General features: G+C 44.6%; 1 pseudogene; it reads left to right on the forward strand.

Annotated features, from left to right (window-relative positions):
• The first annotated feature begins 4,053 nt into the window (after positions 1–4,053).
• LOC126237600 (5S ribosomal RNA) lies at positions 4,054–4,171 on the forward strand (annotated as a pseudogene).
• Positions 4,172–13,788: the final 9,617 nt, after the last annotated feature.

A 13,788-nucleotide genomic window follows, 5' to 3' on the forward strand; every position in this document is an offset into this window, starting at 1 on the left:
TCAGTTTTCAAATTTATACTGACTTTTTGATCACCCGGTACATACTCTCATGCTCAAAAGTATCCGAACCACATGATTGTATTCCATCTAATTTGCATGCAGGTCACATTACGTGAGTTTCTTGCAGATCTTCTAATCTCTTTTCGGTATAGTCGTTTCACTACACAAATGATTACTACAAGAGAAGCGTACAGATCATTGCTCCATATGGTAATCCAGTCCGATGTAATTTAATGACACGATATTGCAAATATCAGGAAATGTATTATTCGAGATGAGGCAGATTTTAATGATTTTAAACTCAAATTTAATACAACAAGTGACATCTCGAAAATGTTACTGCACTCACTAGCATCACACTGCATTTACCTATGTAAGCGCCAGTTCTCAGTCCGTGCACAACGCGTCCATTTCCAAGTCTACCCGCGATTCGCTCAGTTTGCTAATGTGACCTCCCTGTGTTTATTTGCGTTGTCTGCGTAGTCTCAACGCGCTGACGACCTTTCATTGCAAATAAAGTTCTTGTTAGATTCGAAAATGCTTCGTGTTTCTGAAAAATTACAAATCATGCAATCACTGGGTTTAAATATTCTACCGAAGGAAATAACGTACAGAGATTTTACGATCCGATTAGTTAATACAAATGACAGAAAGTACAAGATAACTTCTAGCTTATCTCTCTCGTCTCACAACTGCTCCGAACAAGAAGCAACAACCAGATGCACAAAGCTATAAAATCCCCGTCTTTCGAAAACCTTAACTTTGCCGAGTTTTGTAAGAAATCCGTGAACGAGTGTGTAGCCTTGTATGTCGGCGATAAGCAGTTCAGACAAGGAAACGACAGGACCGTTTGAAACGTGTTGCTGTCGAAGAATGCTGACGATTAGATGGGTAGATCGCATATCTACTGAGGAGGTACTGAATATAGTTCGGGAAAAAGGGATTCTACAGAGTAAAAAGTTCACAGCTTCTTATCTCCCCTGTGCGCGTACTGTGAAACAGGAGATTTGCAAGTTATTCGAGCTTCAGACTTATTTTATATCACAACGGTATATTTCCGGACAAGGGTTCCTTATCAAAAATTTATCTACTCAGAACTGTATTTACCCATAGAGAAGCCTGTATTAGGAATTGTGAAATACCCTGAACAGGTAGCAGCTATCTCTTACCTGACACCGTACATGTCAGCATACACCGCCCCAGAGCCAAATAGAACAGTCATTAACAAAAAATTTCGAATATTATACTTTTGAAGGTCAGCTTATTCTGGTACCATATTATTAAAACTGAATTACGAATTACACAATTTCCAGTCGGTGACCCTAGCCCCTATGATATTCGAATGAGACTCCCAGCAAGGAACCAAATATTGATTCCCTATTGGGTCATCTGACGATTCACAAAAGTTAAAAATTTTTTTAGAGTTCTGTTGCGTTTATTTTCTATCAATAATGAAACACCTTACAGTGTGTTTCACTAAGGTACACACACTCTTTGTTTTCTCAGAAAAAGATTGTTTACGGTGCCGTCCAATTACATGAACAGCAAAATTAATTTCAATTTTTCCACCATCAGAGATTCTAATTAGCAGACTCGCGAAATTAAAAGCAGCAGATGTAAATATTGGGCTCTGCGTCGCTGCCGAAACGAATCTGAATGTGAAGCAAAGCGAACAGAAAGGCAACAGAAAATTCTACTGCCTAGTAATTGCGTTTACTTTGAATGGCATGCGCTGTCATGAAAGGTCAGCCGAAAGAAGAGTTCCAGCCATATTGTGTTAAAGGGCAGAAATAAATTCGAGGGTCATACAGGAAATTAAATAAAAATACTGTTTTAAAACGACTGTTGTGCTTCGAACTCCACTAGAAATGTTTGAAAAATACGACTAAGGTTATCTGCGGACCGGGATGTGTTCAAGATTTTAGATATCTCGTTCACAGTTCGGATTAGACTGGTAGTGGGATGCTTCTCGACGCACTTATTCGGAGTATGTTCTCCTTCCTAGAGAACATCATAAAACTCTGTCAGCCGCACATCCGAGGTGGACAATACGTCTCCGGAAAGCAGGCTACTGGGCATTGTCCTGCTGAAGCCTGGACCGCCGTCGTTTGGGCGCTTTATAGCGACATGTCACCGCCAGCACTCACAAGCAAAGTGGTCACCCTTTTATGGAAGTCTGGATGCTTTCCTGGAAAAGCCTAAGGCTGTTTCTTTCACTTCTGCCGCCCTGGCCACCTTTCTGTGCCTTCTTCACCATTACAAAAAAAAAAAAAATCCTAGTGTCGCAACTACTAGCTGCTAGCGGCAAACAAACTCTGTCATTGCCTGTCATACCTCTAGTTACTCATGCCGATGGCTCGCTACGTAGCTGAGATAGCTGCAGTGCTTCTGCAGGGACTAAGTGATTAACAAGGGGTGACAGACTGCTACCTTTCAGTGTGTGTGTGTGTGTGTCAGCTGAACAAGGAATCAGTGACCGTTTGTTTTCGAAAGATTATCAAGTAACGTGGTGGTAATGGTGGTCGATTTACATCGACGTCTATATCCATACTCTGTAAACCACTGTAAAGTGCATGACGGTGTGTGCTTCCCAATGTATTAGTTATTAGGGCTTCTTACGTTCCACTCATGTATGGAGCGCAGAAAAAATTACTGCTCAAACGTCTACATATTCATTATATTTAGTCTGATCTTATCTTCGAGATCCGACGGGAGTGACATGCAGGTGCTTCTTCCTAGATGTATGACTTAAAGCTGTTTGTTAGAACTTATTAAGTAGAGGCTTCACTGTATAATTTGCATCCATCTTCGAGAGTCTGGCAGTTCATCTCTTTCAGCATCTCCACGACGCTCTTCCATGAGCGAGACAAACCTGTGAACATTCGTGCTGCTCTTCTTCGTATACATTGAACATCCCCTGTTAGAGCTATGTTCTACAGTTTTCCCACACTTGAACAATATTCTAGGATGGATTACACGGGTGTTTTGTAAGGAATCTCCTTTCTAGACTGATTGCATTTTGTGGTATCAACGTTCGATACCACACTTGTCAGGAGTTGCAGATATCGACCGCGGTCCGTAATAGATATCGCCGGACCCGCGAGTCGCGACCAGCGCCGCTCCGCGGCTTGTGACAAGTTTCTAGCGAGCCCTCGTCAAATGGTACAAATGGCTCTGAGCACTATGGGACTTAACATCTGAGGTCATCAGTCCCCTATAACTTAGAACTACTTAAACCTAACTAACCTAAGGACATCACACACATCCACGCCAGAGGCAGGATTCGAACCTGCGACCGTAGCGGTCGCGCGGTTCCAGACTGAAGCGCCTAGAACCGCTCGGCCACTCCGGCCGGCGAGCTCTCGTCCACTCTTGCTCGGGACGTCAAGTAGTAAAGTAGCATAGCCTTCAGCTGATAGGAAGCAACTTCTAACAAGGCGCTTAGTCGAGTATGGCGTAAGTAATGCCTCTCAAGATATGTTTGTAATTACGTGTATGCAGCATATGAAGAAGCCTGCAACACAAGTTAAGTACAATATATATCATTTTTTGCCAACGACTACTAATTATTTTAGTCGCTGCAGATACAGACTATGCAGCTAGCTCCTTACCGACTTCACTGCCAAACCTGCAATATATGTTTCTATTTAGCATTGGCCACCTATCATCATAACAACTGACGACGAGAATCATAACACATTTCCCTACTGTTCCACCAGAGAATCGGTCAGCCACCTGCTTATTGCCGGCCGAAGTGGCCGTGCGGTTAAAGGCGCTGCAGTCTGGAACCGCAAGACCGCTACGGTCGCAGGTTCGAATCCTGCCTCGGGCATGGATGTTTGTGATGTCCTTAGGTTAGTTAGGTTTAACTAGTTCTAAGTTCTAGGGGACTAATGACCTCAGCAGTTGAGTCCCATAGTGCTCAGAGCCATTTGAACCATTTGAACCTGCTTATTTACGACTGAGCCTACATAATTGTTCTATTTCATGTTCTTACAAATTACCATACTATCAGCTTCACTGTGATATAGAAAAGCCAAAGTTGTATGCTGTGGCAACGGTCTTGCCGCAGTGGATACACCGGTTCCCGTGAGATCACCGAGGTTAAGCACTGTCGGGCGTGGTCGGCACTTGGATGGGTGACCGTCCAGGCCGCCATGCGCTGTTGCCATTGTTCGGGGTGCACTCAGCCTCGAGATGCCAATTGAGGAGTTACTTGACCGAATAGTAGCGGCTGCGGTCAAGAATACCATCTTACGACCGGGAGAGCGGTGTGCTCACCCCACGCCCCTCCTACCCGCATCCTCCACCGAGGATGACACGGCGGTCGGATGGTCCCGGTATGCCACTAGTGGCCTGAAGACGGAGTGCTTTAAACTTGTATGCTGTCACTTTATAGAAAAGTTATAGAAGGACTTTGGTCAGTGAAAAAACTCTGTAGTGTTAATGAGAGCCCTCTATACATACTAAGATTTAAAAGTACAGTCCTTACAATTATATATCATTCCAAAGAATTAAACATAAAACACTACAGAGGATTTGAAAGGTAGACATACATTATTAATTGAGACAATCCCATTGCCTAAAAACCCGTGGAAACTGTTGAACAAACAAAGTGTTTTGCACATACTAGTTATTAAGAGCTTTTTAAAAACATATTTTAACATTTATCAGTTCAAAAAATTTAGTGCCCAGTCTGATGGATATTGCAGTGGAGTCAACAACAAATACAGTGTGGTTCAGCTGCCGCTACCGATGTCGTTTTATGCAACCCGCAATGTAGCTTTGATAAACCACGCTCGAGGTTATCATATTCTCTCACCCCCTACCTGCAAACTACTAGAGAAAAAATAAACAAGTCCTTTCTGTAGGATATTTTGTGCTGGCATGCGTGTTTACTGGAGGTAACGATTTTAGAGTTATTCAAGAAAAACACAGAAAAGTCACCTTCAAATGCAACTGTATCCCCACAGATCCTTCACCAGTCAGGATTTCTAGTACGCTGTTCGTTGCCTCCCACCTACCACTGTATAAAAGATGCCCGACAACACGAACGATTTCCGATATTCGACCTTCTTTTGTCTATTGACTGGAGTATTACGCCACTAGCGTACTCAAAAATGGTTCAAATGGCTCTGAGCACTATGGGACTCAACTGCTATGGTGATCAGTCCCCTAGAACTTAGAACTACTTAAACCTAACTAACCTAAGAACATCACACACATCCATGCCCGTGGCAGGATTCGAACCTGCGACCGTAGCAGTCGCACGGTTCCGGACTGCGCGCCTAGAACCGCGAGACCACCGCGGCCGGCCACTAGCGTACTCAGCTATTTCGTTAACATTATTAATTTCAGCGTGCCAGTGAGAGTAATGAGAGAAAAACGACGTTTTTGAACGTTATACTAAAACTAATTACGTCGACTGTTCGATCCAAACTTGACTCGAACGAGCACAGTACTAACTAGTCAGAAGGCCTGACGAATACAATGATGTAATTGTTTATTTCACGCTGTTAATGTTCACAAACCTGTTAGTCAAAATATACACAAATGAGAATTTTACAATTTGTAAGCGCTCGACGAAGCCGGTTACGTAACGTCTGTCAATTAAGACCAAAAAATGAGAAATGTTGGAAATAATTCATGCAGTGGAAAATTTTTGTGCAGTAGTTAGTGGGATTGCGATGAACGACATTCTAGAAGTCCTGACCGATGGGGACTGAGTGTGGGAGTGGGGTACGTTTGAAGAAGGTCACTTTCGTACGTTCTTATTGAGCAACTCGAAAACTACGGACTGTATGGTAAACTTATCGCAGCACATAATTTAGCTACAGTAAATTTCCTATAAAAAGGCATTGTTTATTTTATTCTGTAAGAATAATAGTTTGTGCGTAGGGAACGAGAGAACATGAAAATCTCGCTTGTGGTTTTAGACGATAAGATATAACATTGCGGGTTGCGTAAAACGACATCGGTAGGAGCAGATGAGCCACCCTGTATATTTAGTTTGGCAACCATATCTGAGTGAGAACCAAGCATGCGTAAGTACGCCCATGACGAAGGAGATAAACCAATGGCACCTTCTTCAGTCGTTATACCGAAGATAATTTGAGGCAGAGCCACGTCCTGACTTTCGCACTGAGCCAGTATAGGGCATGCACTTGGTCAACGGTGGAGCTGAAGGCAATTGGGCTTGTTAACTCCCACATACAACAGTTATGCAATCTCAAAAATGGTTCAAATGGCTCTGAGCACTATGGGACTTAACTTCTGAGGTCATCAGTCCCCTAGAACTTAGAACTACTTAAACCAAACTAACCTAAGGACATCCCACACATCCATGCCCGAGGCAGGATTCGAACCTGCGACCGTAGCGGTCGCGCGGTTCCAGACTGTAGCGCCTAGAACCGCTCGGCCACCCCGACTGGCTGATGCAATGTCATCAGGACCAATGTTCAGTAAATATGTGAGGTGGTATCTTCAGTGACTGCTTCCTCGGGCCATATGTGTTGTCTCTTCGACTCAGGTGACCATGTACAGACTATTCTTGCCATAGCACCTAACGATGTTATTGGAGGAGATAAACTTACGTATCAGGGAGAGGATGCTGTTCAGCATTATGGAGCGCCGACGTACTTTGCATGGACACTACGAGCTGCTTTAACCGTACTTCCGGTAATCGGTGGATCGAATGGGGAGGACCTGCATATCCACCTGAAGGATCCTAACCCTATTAGAATTAGGTCTGCATGAAAACCGAACTGAAATCAATCCCTGTGGATTCAGAGGAGGAATCAATTTGCATGAATTCTTACAGCGGCCACACACGTACAGAACACACGTTTTCCATCTAACATAGGACGTCCTGCTACGTCGGTACTGGCTCGAATATGATGTAAATGGAGCTCATTTTGAACATTTATTGTAACATTTGATCAGAAAAATAAACGGCTGAAACACATTTACTCACTCAATGTGCATCTCCGACAGTGGTTACTTAACGAAATATGTCTGTTGTCTCCACCACCACATCTGTCAGTTTCGACACTGAATTTTTGTCACTCTGTGTACGCGTTCAACATAAACTCTTTCCCTGATTACAACAAATATATTTCTAAGCCACTATGCTATACATGGCTTGAAAGGCAACTCTGGTGTGACTATTTAAATGATTGAGAATGTAGGCAAAATTTCGTGTACTAACAACATCTATTTTCCCCAAAAAGACATAAATTATACTAAACAAGTTATTGATTGAATACTCTACATTACTAACAGGTGATTTGAGACTACACTGGACAAGGATCCTGGCTGGCAGAGAGAATTTAACTAGATGACCAGCGAGTACTGTGGCACTAAAAATGTGGATAACGGAAGCTGAATTGATCTGACGCTGAGCAGACTTCGATTGATCAAATCTACTGAAGTTCCTCTACACAGGTGCAGCTGAAGCGGCGATTGAGATCTGTACACCCTGACAATGCTGGAGCGGCAGCACGTTACCCTGTCTGTTTCGTGCGGCGATGTAACTTGCACCTAGCGAGATGTGTGCGGCGGAGGTGAGACTTGGAGGCGGCACCTGTGAATCGATCGCGGCCACGAAAGAAACGCACAACTCTCACGGTCTAGCGATCAGGCAGATAGATCGAAACTTACTTTCTACCAGAGCCCTAAAATCACGTTGATTTCAGAGTGTGACATACCCATTCGCTGGTCGTACCAAGAACCAACTTGGCTCACTTATATGACAGAGCGCACAAGGATACCAAACGTGAAGACTGGTAAACCAAATATGAATAAGTGTTCCCTCGGCAAACGAGTAGTCCGAGACGTTTGAAGTCACACTGTCCGTACAGTAAGAACACCACAGGCTCCCCAGTCTAGGCTACTCGCAAGTGGAGTCAGTCTCCGTTTTCCCGCAAAGTGCACCGTCTTGAGCCAATCACAGAGCTCTAGAGGCGCTAAATCTCCCCTCCCACACGACAGCACAAACTCATGTCGAACCAGGGCAAGAGTTAAGAAACCTGCATCTCTGAAAAAAAAGAAACCGCCAATTACTGGCTTTTTTAAGTTTTCGCAGAGGGGGAAGAGATGATTTTTTTCCGAAGCCATATCTCTTCCCACAGCAACAAGCAAACAGATACAATCTCAAAAATCTTTATCTAAATCGCCTGTGCCTTGGAGCTTGTTAAGCCTAGATATGAGGTGTAATAAAGATTATATCTCTAAACGTTTCTCAGACGCCGGATTTTTCTTATACAACCGAGACGGTCCACTGGCCTATTTGCAATATTGGTGATCATGAAAACTCGTGAATTTTTATTACTCATGGCTCTTCACACAATGACCGGTTTAGGACTCCGCTGTGTAGATGTGTTACTTTAGACCGTCGCCCCAACTCAGGCTTCTGCTGGCACCGTTGCAGGTAGTGCAGCACTGTTCTGCTGGAGTCCTGTCTCGATGAGGGGCTGCCCTATCTGCCCTTTACGGCTGTGGGCCTGTCCTGCAAGATTTACTAAGGGATGCGCTCGCCTCCAACTGCTTTCAACTCCCAACAAGCCGTTTCTATGAGCTAAGCATCATAAAAATACCTCATGCTTGTAGCGCCCTACCAGGCTCCATCAACGTCTGTTCGGGCCGTTAGCCTTCTGCAGTCTCGCTCAAGGTGCATCAGGTTGTAACGAAATTTTTAATAATTTTCCGTATGCAAAAAATAGGCGAGAGTGTAACTTGTCCCGTTTCAGGCTGTACTGTTTACTGCAAATAGTAGCTTAACTCAGATATTTTTGTGGATACGCTTCCACATGTGCTGAGTTTGTTACCTGTGGAATGTCTAGGCGATATTGAATTCCAAGTCTTAGCCAACATCTCATCCATGATCTGTCTACAGAATCTGTAAGAGTTTGCACATCAGGAACTGATAAACTGAGTATTTTAGCCATAACGTAACCTCACCACAAGAAGTAGTCAAGGTGCGATATGTCTAGTGAACGTGGTGGCTATGATGATGAACATCTAACAATCCACTTGTCTGGAAATGTCTCATCCAAAAACAGGCGAACAAATAACCTCCAGTGTGTCGGTGAACCATTTTGTGGAAACACTACTCTTGGTTGAAATTACGGTAACTGAGGTGCAACATCAAGTTTCAGCATCTTCAGTTGGTGTGATGGTAGTACCAGTGAAAATGAACTATCCAGTAACTGTGCAGTGCATTACGACATACGACATATTCACCTTCGGTTTGGCACTTATCTGCTGTACCTCGGTTTGTGGATTCTCCGAGCCACAGATCCGACCATTATGCCTGGTTATTTTCAAGTAGATGTGGAAAGTCGCTTCATCGGAAAAGCAAACCTTATTTGTCATTATCTACGCCGATTCGTTCCAGCATGTTCCTAGCTAACTCAGCAGGTCTGGACATATCATCTGGCTGCGAAGCATACAATAGTTGTACCATGTATGCATGAAAATGTAGCGTCTCAGTTTGTGTAAAATCTTCACCACAGGGCTCTGAGGCATGTTTGTTTCCCTCGATACACGGTCCGTAGATTTCGGCGGAGTGCGATCAAATGCTATACACGCGACATCAACATTGCCTTCACTCTCTCCAGATCTACCCGCTTCTTCCCTTCTCACCAACACTATCGCCTCTTGAAACTTTTCATACCATCATCTGATGCTCTTCACATCTGGAAGATCTCGAGCATAGGTAATTGGGAGCTGTCGCCTAACTGTAATAGATGACTGCGTTTCGTGAAACCACAAACACAGTACGCTTTCTCCTGCATGGACACAGTTGTATCAGCAGCATTCCTATATTTCTCTATCAGTAAGAAGAGAGAAATAAAAGGAATCGTTTTGCGTCATGGCAAATGTGTATGTATCCACAAAAAACCACGTAAGTTAAGCTACCATTTGCAACAAACCGCATAGCTGTGTAGCACAGGTCCTTAATAAACATTTGCGTCTAAAAAGCACCAGAACGAGGAAAAAAATACTACGGGGATATAATATTTTCCAGAAGCAATATAATTGGTAGTGCTCTTTGTGAGTTAATGCCCTACCTTAACGAAACGCAAGAGAGGAAGACGACATCACTCCGCAAGCGATGTTTCGGAGCGGCGTTTTTGCACTGGACGGACGTGAGATTCTGTGTGAGGACGTATCGGTACCCTTAGGCCGGCTGCTAGCAAAATAACGCACTGATTACTGGCACGCGATGCGCGCAACAACGGCACACAGAGATACTTCAGGCTGGCGCCAGTGCGAGGCAGCCTACACGCACTGGAGGCCCACAGTGTTTGTATGGACCAAATGCCTTCTAAAAATGTTATCATACTGGTAATGGGTTCAAAATACACTGTCGGAAAAAATTGCTATACCAAATAGTAATTAATGTAGAATAATAGTATTTCCAGAATACATTTGTCTAGGTACAGTCATTCTCAAAAGTATCCGAATGACCTGAATTGCATTTCGCCTGATTCGCATGCAATCCACATAACGCAGCTGTCTAGCAGGTCCTCTAATCGCTCCTGGGTACAGTCGTTCGACTATTGAAAATGGTCCCAACAAATCACCACTAGAAAATACTGCTCTGTATCGCAATAACTCAAGATGTAAAGTAATACCACGATACTACAAATATAAGGGAACACCTTATCACAGATAAGACTGCTCTTAAGGCTTGTAAGCTCACATTTATTACAATAAATGATATACCTGAAATGTTACCACTATCATTATTACGTCTGATAGGTAATGCACGTAGTAAGTTCGTCGTACTCATGTTTTCCTCTTCAAAGTAACATACCGTACTTATTATTTAACACAAAATGAGATTAAAAATTTAAGTTATTCACCAGCAGCTAGTTGAGGATATGTACGAACTCCAAATGACACGACGAACCGTCTCGTTCTGCATATGGATTCAAACCCAGGTCATGCAGACTAAGCAAAGATTTCGTGACTGACGGAAACTAACAGTCATTCCTGATTAGTCATGCAGAGAGTGATATACCTCGATTTTAGACAGAATCAGTTAGCAAATACCAACTTTAAATTACATAACGCAAGCATTTTTAACGGACGCGAATTCCTACCCAGCACCTATTGTCCCTGTTAACGAACTACGAGAGATGTTAAATATTGCTTCTTAACAAGTAACTTACTTGAATTGCCATGAGGTAAAGCTTTGTGTTGGACACGGATTCGAACCCAGAACCTAATCGGATAGATATCGGATAGATATCGACGCACAATCAACTGTGACATTTCGGATTTTTTCGGCAGTAGTTAGATGTTATTATCGCTTGAGGTGTTAAAAAAGATTGTAAATTTACTGTTTTCAGCCCAGGAAAGTCGTTGCACGTAAAATCGCAACTAATCTCGTCCTTTAAATAGCGGTTTACGAGTTCTAGGCACTATTGATCTCGTAAGAGGAAGCCAAGACACATACTTCTTCGCCAGCTCTGTGGTAAGGTGCTGACCTGTGAAAAAGCTTCTGTTATGGTTCGCAGTTCCAGTCTCACTGACCGTACCGTTTTCATCCCTTTTGTGAAAGAGCTACAAGCAGTCAGCTCAAACATCGATAAGGAAATCGCAAGAAAATACTTTCGGCTCATGGGGCAATGATGAAAAACTTAAAATGCTGAACAACAGGTAACTCCTCTTCCCGCCGCTGACAAACAAATTTTGGGTTTCTAGGAATACAAAACTTTATTTATGAAATACCACATTTGCACTGCACGACGTTTTCAACAAAGAGACAGCGCAATAGAGTAGCTCAAGTGGAAAGAAATACTTCCTATTCCAATTTCTGCATCTTACACTGTTGGCAGTTATGTGTAGGTGGCAGTTACGTGATTTTACACTCCTGGAAATTGAAATAAGAACACCGTGAATTCATTGTCCCAGGAAGGGGAAACTTTATTGACACATTCCTGGGGTCAGATACATCACATGATCACACTGACAGAACCACAGGCACATAGACACAGGCAACAGAGCATGCACAATGTCGGCACTAGTACAGTGTATATCCACCTTTCGCAGCAATGCAGGCTGCTATTCTCCCATGGAGACGATCGTAGAGATGCTGGATGTAGTCCTGTGGAACGGCTTGCCATGCCATTTCCACCTGGCGCCTCAGTTGGACCAGCGTTCGTGCTGGACGTGCAGACCGCGTGAGACGACGCTTCATCCAGTCCCAAACATGCTCAATGGGGGACAGATCCGGAGATCTTGCTGGCCAGGGTAGTTGACTTACACCTTCTAGAGCACGTTGGGTGGCACGGGATACATGCGGACGTGCATTGTCCTGTTGGAACAGCAAGTTCCCTTGCCGGTCTAGGAATGGTAGAACGATGGGTTCGATGACGGTTTGGATGTACCGTGCACTGTTCAGTGTCCCCTCGACGATCACCAGTGGTGTACGGCCAGTGTAGGAGATCGCTCCCCACACCATGATGCCGGGTGTTGGCCCTGTGTGCCTCGGTCGTATGCAGTCCTGATTGTGGCGCTCACCTGCACGGCGCCAAACAGGCATACGACCATCATTGGCACCAAGGCAGAAGCGACTCTCATCGCTGAAGACGACACGTTTCCATTCGTCCCTCCATTCACGCCTGTCGCGACACCACTGGAGGCGGGCTGCACGATGTTGAGGCGTGAGCGGAAGACGGCCTAACGGTGTGCGGGACCGTAGCCCAGCGTCATGGAGACGGTTGCGAATGGTGCTCGCCGATACCCCAGGAGCAACAGTGTCCCTAATTTGCTGGGAAGTGGCGGTGCGGTCCCCTACGGCACTGCGTAGGATCCTACGGTCTTGGCGTGCATCCGTGCGTCGCTGCGGTCCGGTCCCAGGTCGACGGGCACGTGCACCTTCCGCCGACCACTGGCGACAACATCGACGTACTGTGGAGACCTCACGCCCCACGTGTTGAGCAATTCGGCGGTACGTCCACTCGGCCTCCCGCATGCCCACTATACGCCCTCGCTCAAAGTCCGTCAGCTGCACATACGGTTCACGTCCACGCTGTCGCGGCATGCTACCAGTGTTAAAGACTGCGATGGAGCTCCGTATGCCACGGCAAACTGGCTGACACTGACGGCGGCGGTGCACAAATGCTGCGCAGCTAGCGCCATTCGACGGCCAACATCGCGGTTCCTGGTGTGTCCGCTGTGCCGTGCGTGTGATCATTGCTTGTACAGCCCTCTCGCAGTGTCCGGAGCAAGTATGGTGGGTCTGACACACCGGTGTCAATGTGTTCTTTTTTCCATTTCCAGGAGTGTATTTCGGTGATAACAAAATAAAGTCGAATGTATGCACTGGGTAGCCGAGGCAGCTATTTAATGGTGATTCGGTCAACCAAGTAAATGAATTTACTGAACATGCTGCAAATTACTACAGGGAGCCTGTGTGTCAGAATTCTCAACCAGTGTGGCGCAACGGCGTTACGATAGGAAAATGAGCCACAGAGAAGAGGGTTTGGTGGTCTGTTGGACTGATTATATGTTTGTATATCTATGGTGTGGGTTCGATTCCCACTTCTGTCAATGATTTTAGATAGGGAGAGACAGATTCCATTCTCTTCTCGCTACACCAAGTGAAGAAGATATAATGGCATTGTGGTCTGAAATTAACATTAAAAATGATATTGCTTCTCTACCAAGTAGACGTTATGTTGAACCACAATGAAGTCTGGAGTGGCGACATATAGAAACTCTATCACCAGTAACCTTTCTTATACTAGTTATTTATTTCTAGTGACGAAACAAACG

This window comes from Schistocerca nitens, chromosome 2 (assembly GCF_023898315.1).
Source record: "Schistocerca nitens isolate TAMUIC-IGC-003100 chromosome 2, iqSchNite1.1, whole genome shotgun sequence".
Classification (NCBI taxonomy): Eukaryota; Metazoa; Arthropoda; class Insecta; order Orthoptera; family Acrididae; genus Schistocerca; species Schistocerca nitens.